Below are 20,362 nucleotides of genomic sequence, written 5' to 3' on the forward strand. Positions count from 1 at the left end.
AATGATAAGGAAACACGGTGCATTTTTTAGAACCATTAGAGAAAATTATGATTAAATTACGTGTAATATCCAGAGAGAGGACCCAAACAGTTACTCCTCGAGGACTTATACTGTTTTACTTCATCCCAAATTTTCAAAGGCAGGTGAATTCACTCTCCCAGCTCAAATAATTAAACAGTATACTTGCTACTGGCAATTAAATTATGCTTTGATACCACCTTAATATGATTTCAGAGATTCATTACAGCTCTAAAAATGTTGAACACTGTATGCTCTGTGAATAAAAGGATCAGAGCACAATTAACAGTTCTAGGGATTTGTATTTATTGCATGAATCTGTCAGGGTCATATGTGAGTTCCTATAATACACTTTTACAAAAGGTTATCGTTTATCATACTTAACTTGCAAGGATTCCCTGTCTTTACCAGGTGTTACTTTATTCCATTTGAAGGAAGCAGTCATTATGGGAATATGTCATAAGAAATATAGTATGCATCCTTCTTTCTTACAGACTGTGGCCATTTGGTTTAGGCTTGGCATCAAAACACAGCATTTTTTACAATTAGAAAGATTTTAAAGTATTTTCTAAATACTTATCACAAGCTACCAATGACATTTACCTCTTCTCAGGCAATTTCAACTATATATTGATACAATAATCACACACCCTCATGTAAGATGTTGCAATATTTTGAGAGATTAAAATAGGAAAAGTATCTCGACAGAAAAATAGTAGCCTGTAAAAACAGGTATTACTTATATTTCTGTAGGTAAGCAGAAAATAATGTAAATAGCTAATAAGCACCTTCAACAAGAAGACTAAAAGTACTCCTATGTACTAAATTTTGAAGGAATAACTTTACTTAAACCCATAAAAAGTTTTATTTGAAAGTTGATTTTCTACCCCATCAGCAAGACAAAGGCAGTCAGGCCCCTTTTCCCAGAAACAGTCCAGATGCATCTGCGAATCCGCGAACGTTGCCAGCGCTATCGAAGAGCCTTAGCACCAGCGTGACCTAACTGCAGGAAGACTGAACCTGCTGAGAAGAAAAATAAAAACATGGCTTTAATAACATTGATTTTATCCAAAAGCTCAGAGTGCTTCATACAACATTAATGAACTCTCCCAGCAACCCTGTGACATCAGTAAGTATTATTGTAATTTTACAGATGGCAAAAGAGATCAGAAGTTGAGAGCAGCGTGTCCAGAGCCAAACAGCAGCTGAGGAACAAAGAACAGGTCTCTCGATACGCAAGGCCCATCTGACCAGGCGCTCTGTCACTTTTTGGGAACTGAACAGATCACACTATTATATGTGTATTTCCAAACTCAAAATTGCAAACACCAGCAGCATATGGGCCAGGGGGTCTGTAAACACCACTTGCTGTATCTTAGAGCAGTGGATGACATGATCATATACAGAGTACAAATGCTTTACTTCCCCAGTTGTTGATGTGATGATGTAACATTTGGGCGAGGAGTGGGAGAAGGAAGCTTATTCAGCTCACATGAAAAATAAAATGCAAATATTTATGCAAAGACAGCTGTTACTACCTGCTACCTGGCAAACCACATATAAGCTTTAATCCATTTTTAACACTATTGACAAATACATAACTACAATCTTACTTTAGATTTAAGCAGCCTTCATCTGGCCTATTCCCACACTTAAAAGAAAAAACAAAACCAAAGAAACCATACACACTCAACCTGCATGTTCAGCTTAAGTGTTAGTGATTTGTTTAGTTGTTTTAAACTATCTTTGTAGAATCTCACATGATAAATAATACAGAATCTTTTTGGCATGACTAGTGTTATAACATTTTAACAGAGGGAGTGGGTTTATCATGTGCATTAAAACACTTCACACAATCCCATTGATGAGCATGTTCCTCAGGCTTCTCACTCTAGCTCTCAATTTATGAACTAAACATTACCTGTAACAGAAGAACAGCTAAAGGCCTTAATCCTGAAAAAACTTTTTTATGGAAATAGTTTTACTTAAGTTAACTGGACTGACTGAACAGTCCAGCTGACTACTACTGCAAGGAAAAGGCTGGTGGCAAATCTTGGAAATAACCGAACACTGAGATGTTGCTACTGTCAGCAGAACAGGCGTATCTAAGTGAATTTCACTTTGTTGCATTTCTTATTAATGTTGTTACTTAAATAAGAAATATAAGCAAATTCTCCAGCACAGCAGGCCTTTTACCCATACCCTCTGGGCATTCAGTGAAATTTCAGTGCTCGGATGAAGGGATTTCCTGAATATGTATTTAAAACATCCATGTATGAGCCAAAACAAGCAACCTATATGATGTATTTATATATCATTAAATCTATGCAAAATAAAAAAAGCCACAGTTCACTCAATTTGCTTAAATATTGGCTTAAAATATTACTTCCCACGTAAATACACAGATCATCCTAGAAATCTGTTACAGAAGCTGGGGGTCCGTGTTTGTGACTAATACACAAAAATACAGTCACTCTTACAGAATCCAAACAAATCAGATCTGTGTTCATGAACTGATTTGGATTCCTATTTTTGTCCTTCTTTCTCAAACGTTTTGAGGCCTTTTTTATGGTGCCCATGTTGAGGTACACAGTGACCAGCCCACTGGTGCCATCCTGGCTGGCTCATCATGCTGTTTCTGCTGCTGCATGAGAAGAGTGTTAACGATTTTGATGGATGCCTAGATACTCATTAATGTTGGCAGTTCTCATCTGCAAGCTATAGAACAGGAACTAGGAAACTAGATGGAAACTAGCAGAGTAACAGCACAAATACCCAGAATACAGACCCCCTAAGTCATCTCTGTCTACTGTGCAAGAGCTGAGAACAAGTCCATTTGGCTACAAACAGCATGTGCAAAAACTACCCAAATATTTGTTTTAATTTGTTCTTCATTTCAGGCACTATCCTCCTAATGCAGCAAAAAGCTGCAAGTGGAGGAAGTGGAACCCTAACAGGAAGAAAGAGGTGTCTGACAGGCACTATCCCAACAGCCGAATCCAGAGGAGAGGCTGCTGGGTCCACGCACAGATGTGCCTCTCCCTTACACAGCACCCAGCACAGTGCCAGGTGCCCAAGCCAACCCTTTCCTGCAGAGTGGAGTTTGGTGTCACTGCTCATGACTGCAGGATTTATTTGACACCAAACTGCTGGGTTTTCTTGATACTAAAATCTCACAAGTTCATGGACTTGGCACCTCATCTGTCGCTCCAACTTAGTGCTAGAATGTACGTACGTGACTTTGTATCAGCTACAATCATAAGGGGAACAGAAACATTTGCACAAGATTTTCATTTTCAAAATTCTTGTTTCCCGCAGGGTCCAAACTGCCACCAAAAGGAGCAGCAGGGGACCTGGCTGACATTCACTGCAGCTTCTTTTCCCCAAGTCTTCCTTAATTTGCACTTTCCAATTGTCTTAAACTCTAGGTCTTTCTGATTTCTTTTAGACAATGCTAATCTATGAGAGGTTAAATCCAAAATACTCCACATTTTTTAAAACCATTGCAACTTGCAGTTATGGTTTACTTCTATTTATCACATATCAAATACTATCTAAGTTGCATTTTTACAGTAAATACTACTCAAAGAAAGGTTCCTGCAGGCAAATGTTGTAACCAAAGATGCTCATCCTGGATATTAAGACTTATGCGTTGCACTTTGGGGCCACCAACAGCTGGGATGTAGCTGCATATCGGAGTTGTGATAACCTGACCTCAAAATGTGCCTGTGAATCCCATTACTCCCATCACTGCTGGGAGTAAAAAACCTGCAAAAAACCACCTGAGGATACAGCTGCTAGGGTGGGACTTGTATTAATGGCTTTTCAGTCTTGTCTTTGGATCTAAGGACAGATTCTACCTCTGCTTGCAGTAACACAAATCTGGAATACATTCACTGGGCTTAATTCACAAGCCTAATGGGGCAGGATTTGGCCTTTGGTTTTTGAAGATGTCTAGGAAAACCTTCTGCCGTGTCACTGCACGGAGAACAGCACAGGGCTTTTATTACCATTTTCACTTGGAAAAGCCAGGTTTGAGTTAACACAAGTGAGTAAGAAGTGAAAGGTAGGTCTGGTACTGATGGGTGACGAACGCCTCAGCAGCGGACACCGAGTCAACACGCACTCAAACTACAAGAGGGAAGAAAAAAAAAAAAAAAAAAAAAGAGAGAGAAGGAAATAATAGTTCCGTTTACCTCCCTGAAAGGCGGTTGAAGCTGTGGAGACAAGAGAAGACACGTGGGCGTAGCGCAGCTCGCCGGGCCCTGCGATTCCCCGCCGGCAAAACAGACGGGCCGCCCCGCGCAGGCACCGCTGGGATTCGAACCCAGGATCTCCTGTTTACTAGACAGGCGCTTTAACCAACTAAGCCACGGCGCCCGGCGATAGGCTGAGCTTCTGCGCAGCCCCAATACATCGGCCTGGCTCGGCCGCGCCCCGGTACCGCAGCAGCCAGCGGCCCGGCCCCGCTACGGGCGGAGCGGCTCCCAGCGGGCGGCAGGGCCGGGCTGGGAACTCAGCCCCCGCCAGCTCCGGCTCGGCTGGGGGCCAGCGGCGCTTCGGCCTGCAGCGGGGGACAGGCGGGGCGAGCCGTTGCTCGGCACCTTAGCGTCTGTTTTGGCACAACACGTGTAAAGACCGAAAGAAAACACCTAAGTGTCAGCATTTCCACAAAACGCTATTTACTTACGGCTAGGCTCCCGTCCCACCATCCCGCTGTGTCTCGATGGCCCAAGGCTCACAGTGGAAGATACCAAGGGAGGACTGGGCCTCAATTACATGCTGCAATCATCTGTAATGATGCAAAAATCAAACCCCAGTATGCATTTGCACACACCGCTTATGCACTTTATGATCTACGCACACACATAACACTGGAGTGCCTGAAAAAGGTGCATGTTTGCACAAGCTACAAAAAGCTACAAACTACAATAAGTTATCTGGGTGGTTTTCTATAGAGCTAATTCGAATCCTTCACGCAGAACTGATGCTGCCACCGATACAACGCCTTCCCTCAGGGCCCCGGCCCTTCAGCCCATCACTTGCACAGGGCAGCAGACAAGGGTGGACCCTGCCAAGAGAGGGACGGAGCTGCCACCAGGCAGGATTGAGCCATGAGCAAACACGGAGCCTGGCCCACCAGCTAAGGTTATCAGGAAAGGCTCAGCTCCATGAACAGACCTGATTACAGGCTTGGACTGTGATCAGAATCTGCAAAGCACAAAGATCGCTTTGGCAATTTAACAGGCAACCAAGGCGTATTTACAGCCAAATTATAGATGTTATTCAAATAACTCCCACAGAAGGGAAGCCACACTGACTTGGTCTGAAACAGTCATACAAATTTCTCATCAGGTGAGAACAGGGACAGAGTGAATTAGTCAAACCATGGCAGTATAAGAGCCAGAAAATATGCAGATAAATCTCCAGCTTATGAATTGTCTGTAATTATCACATTCTCTGTAAAACCTATGCTGCATACAAATATGAGCCTACTGCTGCAGGTGAGATCAGTTCAGGGCTGAAGACAAGCTGATTCATCTGGCACCCAAGCATAAAACAGGTGATGGCAATGGACAGAAAACAGCAGTAAGTAATAAAACTTACTGGCTTTATTAAAACCAGAATGTAAGAATTCATTTTTTCTTGGTTTTCTCAATTTGGGAAATAAAAAGAAGATTCATTCAAAAGAAAATTTCCAACATCCTCACATCACTAACACAAAATGAACCAAGCCTCTATACAGCAACTGCTTTTTTTCCTGTTTCAGTGGAAAAAATTGGAGCTTTGATTTTTCCAGCTACAAACAGTAAAGAAAGAAAGAACACTTTCAATTCTAATATAACATTAATTATTCTAGGACTAATGTTTTCTAACATAAATTAGTTCAGTATTACTAACAACATTAAAGCCAAATTAATCCAGCTATAAAACACACCTATTTTATGTGATCTACTTAAAAAAAAGAAAAAAAAAAAAAGAGGAGCATAGATGCAGCATTTTCTTCTAGCCTCTGTAACAAAACAATAATATTTAATTAAGGAGTAAAGAAGGGGAAAGAATGCTGGAAAATAATACAGTTTATCACCTAATACTTATTCAAAGCCATAAATCTGTAGAAAACATACTATTCCCTAAAAATATTTTCCATTTAACTTTGGATTCAAGTGTAATTGTTGCTACACAATTCACATAATTTAAACAAGGAAAAAAACCCAAACTTACCTACTTGGATCTCTTTGTATTCCACAGCTTAACTGCATTCCAGGGTGTCACATGCTCAGCTGTGACTATTTCGCCCCACTTTAAGTCCCTTTTAGAAAGAAATGTTAAAAAGGTTGAAAACACTGTTTTTAGGAATAGGGCTTCCAAACGTTTTCAGACACTTAATCTTTTATTAAGTGACATTCTCGCATATACTCATCTCACATAATAATCATCTCAGGGTTGCTCCTAAGAAAGGGTAGGGAAAATACCACACTCCTTGTTGGAGGGAGCCTTTATTACACAGAATTAATTTGTGCTACATCATGTCAGAATGAAACCACAACTTACTTGCAATGCCTGAAAGCTCCTTCACAAAAAAATTTTAAGAGGTATGGCAACAAGTTCATGGCCTTATTCATGGTTTTACTCACAAATCTCTTCTGATGTGCACTGAGAGCAAGGATTCTTTGTTTGCCATAGTAAAGAAGAATGGTTTATCTAATGGAAGGAAACCTATTGATAATTTACATATAGCTATTTCCTTTAGTAAGATTGAATGTGGGACTAATGTATTCCTTTAAAATTGTTTAAAATTTCCAAAGGACAAGTAATTAATTTTATCCTCTATCTACCATGCAGCATAAATAAGATTTCTACTCCTGGGGATTTTATTCTTTACCTGATACATCACAGCTATTTCATGGATTAGTACAAGGTATTTTATTATTCCTCATACAGAATACTAGGGCAGAGCAAGGTTAGTGGAAAGTCTTAGCTTTATATGCGTATTACATAAAGACGTACAAACATTTATACTTAAACGTGTTAACATCCCATTAATTTAAAGATCAGGAGAAACAGAAGGTGATGCAATTTTTGAGCCTCTTGCTTTTCCAGTTTCTACTACTGAAGGCATATGATCCATCTTTTCAATATTCAATAACCTCAAAGTAGAATCCTGAGAAAAAGATGCGATTATTTTGACGTATTTGCATATTACCAAACAAGTGGTTTACATCATTACCATAAGGATGAAATCTCACCTCAGCAGATGAGCCCTCTCAATATGAGCACTGAGCCCTCTCACATATAAACATCACGTTTTTAGAAAAAAATCTTTAGGTATCTTAAACTGCCCACACATTTTAAAATAACAAAAGATAAACACACTTAACTTATTTTTAAGATTCTCTGTACTTACTGATTACAACTTAGCACTTCTATGAGTAACCTGACTATTGTTAAATTTTATACCAAAAAACAAGTTGAAAACAAGGGATGAAATCTTCACATCTATTTATAAGTTAGCTCCTGAAAGCCCATCAGGAATTAGCAATTACTTTTGAGGCTGAAAGAATCCTTTCCTTGTTTTCGCCAATCGCAACATGTGTTACCCAGTCCCAATGACCCTACAGTAAAGCAAAATTTGACTGTAAGACAAGGAAAAAACCCTTCATTATAATAAAACTAACTATTTGTACCATAAATGCATTTTGAAATTCAGTGAGAAAATTCTTATCTAGACTGCTTCATGTCCCGTCAAGAAAAAAAGTTGCTATGAAGTTCATAGTTTCATACATATACCTGTAAACAGTGGCTGTTACCACCTCTGGTAAGCAGACCACCAGCTGTAGCACTCGGAAGAATGACAACTACACAGTTACCATGGCTTTAAGCTCCATTTAAGCATAGGTCTTTTCTATTTTTTGAACAGTTCTAAAAAGAAATGTAAAAAGAAAGTCGACTTCTAAAATTCATTACCTAAAAAATCTTGAGGCTATTTATCACGTGATAACAGAGGGAAGAGCTGTGGGAACAGACAGCAACTTGCCTCCATTTTAAGGGAAGGAAACCAGTTCTGAAAGCAGGCCAAGTCAAGCAGCTGTATCGGATATCCTTATCCTGACAACTGCAGCACAGCTAATTTGAGGTTAACAGCACTGAGCTGGCATAAGAATCGAAACAGGTTAAAATCTAAAACAAATTACTTATTCCAGCTAGGGAGTAAATACCATGAATGGTATTACAGATACATACATATAAATTAATGGGATGTTAACACATTTAAGTATAAATGTTTGTACATCTTTATGTAATACACATATAAACAGTAAGAGTTTAGGAAAGCATGGTCATTTTGATAGACAAATGCCACACCTGAGAAATACAATAAAAAGATGAACATACATTTTTCCAGCACAGAGAAGCAGTCAAACATGCCTACATAAAACATGGGGTTTATAGAAGAATCTTTAAAAAATATTTTTAAATTTAGTTATGATTCCAGAATATAATTACACCAAAGCACAGATCCTAAACTGGAATTCTCCATAGTTACAAAGATACAATCATTTAAACAGATGCCTTCTTTTTTATGGGAAACTGAGTTAGTTACAGTGATTGCTGTGAATTGGGAAATTTGCAGTAGCTGCAGTACCTAATGAGAGTTGCGCTGCTTTTTTTTTTTTTTTTTTTTTTCCCTGCAGGTATTAATTACTGCCTCCAATTTTGGGTAGTATTACCATGGATATGGAAGAAATGAGGAGGCCTAGCTCCAAGCAGGGATAGCTAAATACTGACTAGCTACTTTGTTTATACAATTTTTCATCGTAAAAAGTACCTTAACGTTTTCAACCACATCCCTGTCACTATAAGCAGTAATGTAAACTATGTAACCTAGGAACTGAGCTAAGCCTGAGAACCTCAACACCAATATTTACTTTTTTTCTAATGCTTCCCTTTTAGCACAGTTTTTTGTGGACATAAGTAAGCGTGTAAACATACAGAGTGTGGCATTTCAAAATTAATATGTGTGCTACCCAAGCTCTTGTTACATGTTGGAAGAAACTCTCTCCTAGAACACAGGTACCACTCCATGCAATACAATCCTTAAATAAGCTTGTTCATAAAACGAGAAATGTAATAGCTTATTAACAACTGATTTGACAAAGGTAATATCTTTGTAGCTAATTGCATAAGAATATACTGTTCTAGGAAATTAAATCACACAAATCCAGGATATATTCCTGCCTGTCTCTAAAAACGATAGGCAAGGATATTTGACAGATAATTAAATATACAACGCTTTTAAACCAGCAATACATTTTATACCGTCTTATCAAACTAGTGACCAAAAAAGATCTCAGTACCTTTAAGCTTAGCCTTTTATAGGCTGCATCTGTATCCCATATAGCTATAGTGTTGTCATATCCACCAGACACAAGTGATGCTGAAATGTAAAATCCAAATGTTGTATTTTAGCTTTGCTTTGTCACACAGACAAATAAAAGAGGCTCATTCTAACAGCGAGTCAGACTTTATAAAAAAAATTAAATAATGAGATATTAGTCATGTCTTAACAAGACAATAGAGGTTCCTTTCAGCTACTTGGTAATGTTCTTAATTTTGTAAATATTAATCCTAAATTTAGCAATCACACAAGGAAGTGGAAAAAAACATATGAAAATTTTGTTGACTTAAAAGTTAAGGAGATACCTTGTTTAAAAATTAAAATACAGAGAATACTTTCAGAATTGTTAGGTCAACTGTGAATAAAACAAAAAAAGTAGAGTTTAGTGTGGAAAGCATGTTTTCAGATTCCAATATTCACAGGCCTATCTGCATTTTCTTGTCTTCAACCCACAGGTATATTTTTCCCCACAGAGTTGCTATTTATTTATGTGAGTTGCCTGCCTCAGAAGGCACTGGCTATGACCGCAGATTAACCTGCTGTCAGCAGTGCAGGAGTCACCTTTACTGGAGCATTCGGATGTGAAGTTTCAAAAGAAAACAGCCGATAAGATCACAATGTACAGAAACTCATAATTAGTCCACCCCAGTGAAGAGAAGAGAAGCTGTTTCTGCACAGTAGCAGTCAGCAGTTAACAGATTTCATGTTGTGTAGGGACTGGGAGTTGTCTGTGATCTAGTGAAAGTAATGGAACTAAGGCAGTAAGAAACAGCTCCCCACTACCTCCACTCAGATACAGGTAAACTGGAGAGTCTGTTTCTTCCTCCTATTCATCCAAGCCTCAAGGAGACATCAAGTGCCAGGTGCCAAACTGTCTTGGTCTAACTCGTAAATACCACCTGCTTTAAACATGGTAGTTTATGTGCTCGATCAGCGTAGCTGAGAACATCCATGAAGTTTTTCAGTACATTGCTAGTATACGTTGTTTGGGCTGTGAAGTAACATTATTTTGGGGGTACTAACAAAGATATCCACGTTTTCCTAATTATTACAGATCAGTACAGTATTACTGAACATGGGGGTTTTTTCAATTAACTAATGTTAGGGTAATATCCACAAGTGCTAAGTTAATCTTCTAACATAGTACTGTGCTTTTACTCCATTATGATCTTTTTATTATACCTCTTGATGGGTATACCAGCTAAGCAAGTTTCCAGTTGCCTGGTTAATACAGAACACAGACCATTAGCCTCAATCAACTTCTTTACATGGACATCATTTTCTCATAATTAAACATTCTATCTTGGAAATGATTAATTAATTACCTACATGATTTGAGTTGTCACTCATGGCTGATCTGAAATGTCCTGTATGTAGGTATCGAGATACATCATGCACTAGTATTAAGATAACTCACCACCCTGGCTGAAATGGCAGGAACTAACAGAACCCTCATGTCTTTGGTTCAAGGAAACGGGTTCATGACACTAAAATTCTCCTGTCTTTATATCCCGTATTTTTAAGCTTTTGTCCCAGGATGCTGTGCACAAGTAATGACCATCAGCGGTACAGCAGCAATCTGAGATAGCATTGCTTGTCCCCTGAAACACAGATGAAAAACACAGGAAGAGTGACCTTTTGTAGCCATTACAAACCTCTCAAAGAGCCTCCTGCAACATTGAGCATCCTCTCTTCATCCAGGAAAGCATCATAAGCATATTCTGAATTTTAACTATAGGAATAGTTCAGTGAAGTCTCTGGAGCTGCTTACAACCTCACAGCCAGCACAGTTTTAAATCTCGTACTGGATTAGGTCATTTTGCAGGACTGAAACCTTGCTGTTAAGTGACAAGTGACCAGCTTTCGTTGTTGTTGTTGTTGTTGTTGTTGTTGTTGTTCGCAGCTTAACAAGAAATTGTTCAGTGGCTACAACACAACCACATTTTACTACAAGTAAATTACCAAAAAAAGCCACCCGTTTTTCATTAAATAAATAGCATGCATCCATCTCCACATGTAAATTTCAACTCAAACATTCAGGGGGAAAATATTAAACAACTCTAGATTAAAGTCTGATCTTGGAAGCAGTGATACTCATCAGAAAAGAAATCTGAACGTTTCAGAACTGGGTGAGGACTCTAGGGCTTCCTGCAATCTACAGTGTGGAAAGGATTATGAGCATCTCTTACAGGAAACAACGCTGTAGTCACTGCAATTTAAAAAAAGCATTACAATGTTCCAGATTGAATTTCCCATCCAAAGTAATTCCTAATCCCTCAAAGACAATTTTATTACAGTGTTTAAAGGCAGACTCTCTCTCTGATTATTGTTTTAAGAATTCAAAGCTAAAATGGTTGAGTTTATTTAAAGCCATTGATATTTTTAACGGTTGATTTGACATCTCTATTGTTGCAAACTTCCTTCTTAAAATGGTAACAATATCCTAAATTGACCTAATGTTTTTACTGTATTACTGACTTCAGCGAGAGATACAAGACTTTAGCGTGTGAAGACTCAGGAGATCATACTGAGCAAGGCTTCTGGCACTGGGCATGACCTTCTCCAAAAGCATATAAGGAGAAATGAGCTGGGAAAACGGTATCTGTACTCAGAGAGTGGCCATAATTGGTTCACTGTGAAAATAAAAGTACATACTGAGCTGGGGTCCACGGCATCTGTCCTGAATCCAGTCCCATTTCATACTTCCATTAATAATGTAGGTAATAATATAAAGAGTACAGAGACAAAATGAAGCCAAAGAGGGTCTGCAGTTATACAAGGGAGAAGGTTAAAATTCAAAACTGTCTTCACAAATTGAAGAAATTATCAAGAAAATAAAAGGGTTATAACAGCCTCTACAGGAAACAATGCTGTTGTCACTGTAGTTTGTAAGGGTCATACAGTGTTTTATCAACTATCTAATATGCATGCTACCTGATCAGGTCAATTTTGTCAAGTCTGACATTCTGTACAAACACAAATAATCCACTGCAGAATCCACAGATACGGAGTGGGAACAATGGACTACATCACAGTTCTGCAAAAAAAAGGAAGCAACAAATTCTGACTCCTCTTCACTATCAAATAAGAGTAAATCTCATCCCAGGATGTATGAACAGAGGCACAACCACAAAGAAGCATGTAGTAATAATTAATTTCTGTTTTTTTCCTGGTGGAGGGAATACTCTTTACATTATAGAGCCATATAATTCAAGAAAAATGTGGGCTGATTGGAAAGATATGAGATCAACAGCAAGAATGATCAGTAAAATAGGAAACAATAATTAAATGTTAAATGAATAACAATGGTTTACTGAAAAGATGACTCAGCAGATGTAATGATGTAATAGAAGTTCTTGGATATATATATAAATGTAGACAAAAACAAGTCTACATTTTTGTAGATACATATCTGATCTCCATGTCTGAAGTGGATCTAAACAGAAACATGAGAGCTTAAGCTGCAGCCAGAATAGTCCACCTGAGGAAAATCTTTGTAATGATTAACACAGTGAGACAACGGAAGAGATTGGACATCTGTGAGGTCTTTACTGGAGCTCATTAAGAGCAGAGTAGATCATCCTGTGGCTGCTCTGAGGCCCATGAATTTTATGAAGGGCTAAGGTGATCTGGTTGCAGTGCCAAACCTAATTATCACAAAATATTCTGTAAGAACTCAGGATTAATTATCAATTCCCAACATCTAGATATATTTTCTCCTTTTCTCTGTATTATTTTTGCTTCACTCCATAATGTTTTTAAAGACTTCACTATTCTAAGTAATATTTTATCTCCTCATTCATCAGCAATTCTACATTTTTCCTAATTAGCAGAAACGAGAACAAGTTTATACTGCAGTACCATATTGCATATGCTATCTTCTGCCTCTACATATACCCAAGAACGTAGAAGCTCTAAAAAAACAGCACTAGAAATGCTTACAATCATCAAAATACAATTTTTTCAGTTATTTACAGCAGGAAACTTGAGTGGACCGTTTTATTCACACTTTCTGTATATGTAATTTGCTTATATATAACATTATTTAGTTCAATACCTTGTTGGTATTCTCTAGTACAAATCTTAGCATAAATCTCACTGATAATTGTGAAAGATGCAAATAATGCCACAGATAATTAACTATAGTACTGTTTCTTACTCATTAATTGTAATTGAAGTGGATCGTGTCACCATATCCCATAGCTTTATGGCCTTGTCATATGATACTGAAGTCACTTTTTGGTTATCTGGGTCAAAACAACATCTTGTGATTGTACTTTTGTGATGACCTATACAAAAAACATCAAGTGAGAATATTAGTTATTTTGAATAATTACATCTGGGTCTCAGAACACAGGTCTGAAAGCCAGAACTAGCCATAGCATCTATGCATCAGTCTATTTGCAAAACACTGTAATTTCAAAATTGCTGTTTCACTGGCTACGACACCTCCCCACCTACCTCTCAGTGAAAAAGAGGCCTCATAGTTACTGCAGATAGTAAGAAATTTGAATTTGTAGCCAGGCATTCAACATATACAGTTAACAGAAATTCACATTCTGCCCTGTAGCAAGATATTTCTCCACTCCATTCCTGAAAGTAAGTCCAGAAGCGTGGCCCCATAAAGCCAATGACAGTTAACTGCTCAGACTCTTAGGGAGCACTTAAGCAAGTAATTATACTTTAAGAACACAAATAGCTCCATTAAAATAATGTAAGCAAAGTATGTCCTGATGGCTTCACCTAACAGAGGCAGTTCTAATAAAAGTATTAGATCCATTTGTTGCACTTTTTATTTTTAAATCCAAATGATTTTACCATCAGGTTCTGATTCACAGGAGCATGATAACCATATGCTAATTTAACATTTGTAGGACTGCTCATATATTTTTAAGCTGATTCTGCAAGAATGGCAAACTCCCTGACCTGCAGTCCTGAATGGAAGCCTCAAGGGACCGAGGTCTCACTAGTGAAATTACCTTCAAAGGGAAATTATTGTTCAAAAAAGAATCACTGTTAGTCTAATTTTGGCCCATTATCTCCTTTCTATAAGCTTATTCTGGAAAACACTGGTTTAATGTCTCACAGGTAAGTTTATTTTGCCTTTCTCAAGTGAGGATATTTGAACTGAACTGAATTAATTAATTTTCTCAATTTTTGGTAAGAAATAAAAAAAAAATCAAGAGCTGCATAAACAAGATGTAAAAGTTGTAAATCTTACTTTGGGTATGTGCCGGTAATGTTGCTCTTACTGCATCAAAAACATATATGGTATTTTCTTTGTCTAAATTAGATACCACATATCTGCCATTATAAGAAATACTAAAGTTACAATGCCTTCATGTTCTACCGTCCACCGAAGAGAAAATAAAAGGTTTTAGAAACATGCTTGAGGGTTAAAGAGAGTTTTACAGCAGATTCAGAAAGAAGGCTTTTGATGCTACTTTGTCTTGGTAAAAGCTGATAGATGTCTTTATATCCAATTTTTCTTTTTTTCTTTTCTTTTTTTTTTTTGCATTAGCTATAAACTTAAAATTAGACAAAGCTGCACTGTTCAAATCCTAAATTGTTAATCATTCCTAAATGTATCTTCTGAGACAGGTTATTATTATCATACCCATTTGTATCTGAAATAACACAGACATTCATCAGGAGACTTACCCAAGATGAAGCAATTACCCGTACCAAAACTAGGACTAAAAGTCAAGCTCACCTACCCTAACTATACTGTATTGTGTTAACAAAGAACGTGTTTTCTTACTTATAAGTAACAAAGCAATAAATCCAAATTTTACAGTTGTATCTTCTGCAATATGCATTCAAAAGGATACATAAAAGTATTTTTCCTGTTTCCACAGCCCAAGCCTTAACAGTGTTATCATATGATGATGTTACCACTCTAAAAGTAACGTTAATGAAAACAGCAATCAATGTTTTCATTTAAAAGGTATTTTAAAAATAAATGACAACATTTAATTCTGACAATGATTCAACATCTTCACACCCACTAATTTAAAATAGATTTTTCAAAGACTACAGCAAAAATTATTGCATAGCTTAGTTGAAAAAAGGATTATTTATATTTCAGATAGAAACTAATAACAAAAATGTCATGTATGTAATTTTCAGTGCAAGCAGCCAACTCAATTTTATTTCATCCATTAAAAGTTATTTAATTATTTCTAACATCAGCATAATTTTAAAGCCATTATGATGTCTTTTCTTTAATGAATATGAAGTGTTATTGTCAGTAATGTTTTTTTGATTTTCAGTGGTTATGTTGCTGGGTAACCCTCTACCACAGATGCTGCTCTGCACAAACATAAAGCCACATTAGACAACAAAGCTATTCAATGAAGTTTACCAAAACTGGCAGGTTTCCATTAAACGGGAAGTCCAAAATTTTTCCCTCATACAGTTTCATTAAAATATTCCCAAATATCTAAAGTAATGTTTATATTCAAAGGCACCAATGTGACACATGTTTTTAGTACCATTGTGGCTTTTTACTTTTATAATGTTCCAAAACTGTTGCTTTTATACATTTTGCCCAATAAACTCAATGAATTAACATTCTAACAACTAAAAATACAATTATATTATTAAAATCTATTTTATTTTCTCCATATGTGTATACTTCCTGCAACCAACACAATCTCTGCTCCTAAAAAGAAATACATAATGCAAAAGACCACATGACATTTATGAACTGGTAGTGTTTTTTGATTGGAAAGTGATTTCTAGGGCTGTACACAATAGTGTATTTTACTTGCTGTTTAGCAGTTTCAAAAATATACACAATTGCAATAGGCAGTGTAGCATATGTACTATTCAGTGATCAAAAAATTAATCAGTCAGCTCTACAATCTGATAAAAACTGATTTAAACTATGACATAATGATAAAATATGCCAGAAATAGTACCCCTGGAGGCACTGCTTGACCTGCTTAACCATATATATCAATATATGCTGCAGTTGCTTTAATTATTATGTCCACAGATTGACACTAGATTAAGATGCGTTTCTTCTTTAATTGACAAGACAGGCTTAATGGTAAGTCTATATAATATTAATAAACAATACAGACAGAAGAGAAATTTTATGAAGGTATAAATCTCACTGACAGGTGAACCCCTGAACCTTGGGTAATTCAATGTTGTTCTTTTATAGAGTGATATAAATTTATATACCCCTTTCAGATCACACGTCAAAGATAGACTCCCAGCCCTGTGTAACTCAGAAACAGAATTAGATGCGTCCTTTGCCCTGAAAGAGGCCATAATCTATCAGACTATTCCAACATGCATTTAAGACAATAAAGAGGTTCATGCTTTATTCAGCAGGCTTCATATGCAAAACAGAAAAGATTTAAGAGCTCCTGTACAAATTGTAGGTGAGAACAAGGTGAGATTTATGGTAGTTCATGTGGGAGTCCAACAGTAAACAGTGTGCAAGCAGAGCATGGACAGCATAAACGAAAGTACAACAAAGGAGAGAAAGTAGGAGGAGTGTATGGAGGAAGGAAGATGTAAGACAAAATTATAACAGAATGACTTATCACTTACAAAACTAAGCAAAAAGTTTGACTTTAATGTAATACAAGTTAGGAAACCATAGGAAGGATTGAAAAAGTAACTTATTTGTTCTAAGTTTTGTACTAAGTGTTTCTACATGCGCTGAAATTGAACCTTGACATCGCAAAAAACATTTTTTTTTTTTAATAAGATAGAAAATGGTCACCTTCTGTCATCAGGAGTCAAGATGCACTCAGAAATTGGGGCAGTGTGTTCGTCTTCAAAAACTTGAACAGGAAAACCTTTCTCAACATCCCTGCATAAATCCAAATGAGTTTGATTAGGAAGTGTTTTGCTAAATTGTAAAAAAATACAAAGCATCACAAAATAAGGGAAAACATTAGGACATGCCTTGCTAAATTGTAAAAAAATACAAAGCATCACTCAATAAGGGAAAACAGAAACTGTGAAATCACTAGTCTTCAGTTATTCTTAAAATCTCAGACTCTCTATTCCTTCTTTTCATTTCAAGACTGACTGAAAGAGAGTTCTTCATCTACCACACCCAGACTTCTATTTATGTCCTTCCCATCACAGTAGTTTTCACCAGAAATTTCTTGGAAGGAGTTCTCCTTAGACTCTTACGTCCATGTCCATACCTAAATCCTGGATTCTCATTCACATAGTTAAAACTCACACTCTCAAGGCCTGCCATCCCTCCATCAATTACTACAATATAATTTTCTTCAAAAATGCCTACTTGTATCCATGTGCAATGTTCTTCCACAGATTTCCCTTTACTGTCTGTTATATTATACCCTCTATTCACGTTCCTTCATTGATTGACGAATCAGTCACAAATACAAGCCTCTTGTCTTCAAATATAAAGCCTTGTGATTTATCCCTAGACATTGTTTCACTTCTGCCCTACCTTTGATGCCAGCCTTTGTCACCCAGTTGTTACATTCTCAAAATTTGAGTTCCCCTTTGTTGCCCTTCATGTTTTGAAGGAGTCACCTATAAATAACAGGAAATCTCTCCCATACTGCAAAATCCCACTTAAGCGCCTGTTTTGTGATTCATAAACAGCAACCAACAGATTACTGAAGTGCTGAAATGATGACCCATACTACATTGCTGGTTAATTTATCACAGAACCATAGAATCTTTTAGGTTGGAAAAGACCTTTAAGATCGAGTCCAACTGTTCACCTAGCACTGTGACGTCCACCACTAAACCACGTCTCAAACTGTCTACATGTCTTCTAAAGACCTCCAAGGAAAGTGACCCGAGCACTTCCCTGGGCACCTGTTCCAATGCTTGACAACTGTTTTGGTGAATAATTTTTTCCCTAATACCCAATCTAAACCTCCCCTGGTACAACTTAAGGCCATTGTGTTTCTCCATCATCTTCTATCTACTTAGGCTTTTACACAGAGAGTTTTAAGCGATTTCAGGAAAGGACTATCTTTTTGTCATATGTGTATAATGTTTATTTCTCCTATCTACAATTATTTGCTTAAGATCTCCACATGTTAATTCACGTTGGAACTGATTGTTAAGAGACAGGACTTCTTTCATTCTAGACTTCCTGATTTCTTGGATCTAGCCATCGACAGCTCTTGGATAACTTAGTGGTGCTAACCTGAAAACTGTCTGGTTTTTACACTTTTGGGCTTCTTGGGCTTTTTCAGGATGTGTGAAAAAAAGTCTGAAAAAAAGTAGAAACCTAGTACTGCATTGGTAAGAAGTCAACACTTTAGATCCTTCATAAAATTATTTCATCTGTATTCCTATCATATTAAGGCATTACTATAACTCATTACCAATTCTTGAATCAAGCCATGCCTGTTTAATATATGCCAAATTGCAATGCCTGCAATCTATTTAGCACAGCTGCATTGTCATTTGCTTGCATAAAATTCAAGGGTTCGCCTAACTTTTATGTCTCCAAGACTTTTAGACTAGATTTAGATTTGACCACCCAGAACCTGTACACTTCCCCAGTTCAGATCTCACTGTTGCCCTGCCTCAGGTGGCTGGAATTTTAGGGAAACCCCAACTAACTATACAAAACTTGGATGAACAAGAAAATAAAGGGTTCAAATCAAGATTTAAATAAAAGGAAAAAGCAAGCGACAAGTATTAAAACACCATGGCCATGCTGATAACTGTGTGGTCCCACACCGCCACATAAAGAAGTCAGAAAAAGGAACTTTCAGAAGAAAAAGAGTAAGCTTTGTGTATCAACTCACAATTTAAAAATATTAATAAACTACAGCTCTAATTCATTGTATGCTACATATTCTTACAAGAGTCACTCTTTAATGTCAAAGAATGTTCGAAGTATGAGATAGTTTTACTATTTATCTGTGAGCGCAAAAACATTTACAGCTGCTATTTTTAAACTTCAGTAAAATATCTTCAGAAGGCTCATTGATGACTCAGCCAGTCTTCATGCCTGTATAACATTCGTTGTTTGATTTCAGCTTTAAGATGTTGGGGTTTTTTTCATTTGTTGTTGCATTCATAACATACCCAGAGCTTCACTGTTCTATTGTAAGAGCATGAAAGCATTTTTGTGTCTTCAAAGCAAAAGTGGCAGGAGCTCACAGCATCACTGTGTCCCCTCAGAATTTTAAATTGGATCTGTAAAGGAACAGAGGAAAGTTTAGGAATGTTTTTCCTTGAAATTATTTTTGACAGCTTGGTCCACGAGGGGGAGTATGAAAACAAGAACAGGAGGAGAATATTTCAAGTTCCACTTGTCTAAGGAAAGGTCACATCCTTTCCTTGGTACTACCTTGGAGCGGATTTACCACATCTGGTTAAGAAAGGAAGGCTGACTGATGCAGATTTTATTTTTATTTTTCTGGAGGGGAAGGAAATTCGGTTTGGTTTGTTTCCCCAATTATTCTTCCTCTCATAAAAAGTAATAGCTATCTTCAAATCTCACGAAGTCTCCCTCAAGTCTTTCAAACACTTGTTTCTTTGATTTTGGCCCACCAAAGTGCAGCACAATAAGCTCTCAGGCCACACATCTCAGCCAAGACCGCTACAAATTTTGCCAAAGATATTTTGAAAAAGGCTTTTCTTCAGCCATTTGCGAGTTTGCTCATGACTGCCCAGCAGGCTTCATCTAAACTAAGTTAACATTAAACCCCCTGCTACCATACACACTAGCGAAATGACAGAGGCCTTTTCCACCCTCAGCTTCCAGAAGCCCCCGACTACCCGCGGGCACACAGCCCTGTGCCGTCACCTCACGGTCGCCCCAGCCACCCTCTGCCGGAGTCAGCGGTGGCGCCAAGGGGTCCCTGCGGCCGCTCCCGCCAAAACCCCTTCGGCGGCTTTAACGGGGGCCGACCCGCCAGCAGCGGCCGCCCAGTTTGGCGCTCGCCTGTGAGGGAGCTGCGCCAGGTCCCGCTGCGC

The 20,362-nt window shown here is 37.6% G+C and overlaps 1 long non-coding RNA gene and 1 other non-coding gene across 2 annotated transcripts; both read right to left on the reverse strand.

Annotated features, from left to right (window-relative positions):
- Positions 1–785: 785 nt before the first annotated feature.
- On the reverse strand, positions 786–20,179 carry LOC119157871. The gene is made up of 8 exons (XR_005107687.1): positions 19,469–20,179; positions 17,157–17,246; positions 13,575–13,704; positions 12,350–12,452; positions 9,375–9,454; positions 6,244–6,331; positions 4,709–4,810; positions 786–1,041 (listed from the first exon to the last, which is right to left on the reverse strand). It is a non-coding gene; the product is annotated as an uncharacterized LOC119157871 (long non-coding RNA).
- Positions 4,325–4,398, reverse strand: TRNAT-AGU. The gene has a single exon. It is a non-coding gene; the product is annotated as a tRNA-Thr (tRNA).
- Positions 20,180–20,362: the final 183 nt, after the last annotated feature.

This window comes from Falco rusticolus, chromosome 15, assembly GCF_015220075.1.
Source record: "Falco rusticolus isolate bFalRus1 chromosome 15, bFalRus1.pri, whole genome shotgun sequence".
NCBI lineage: Eukaryota > Metazoa > Chordata > Aves > Falconiformes > Falconidae > Falco > Falco rusticolus.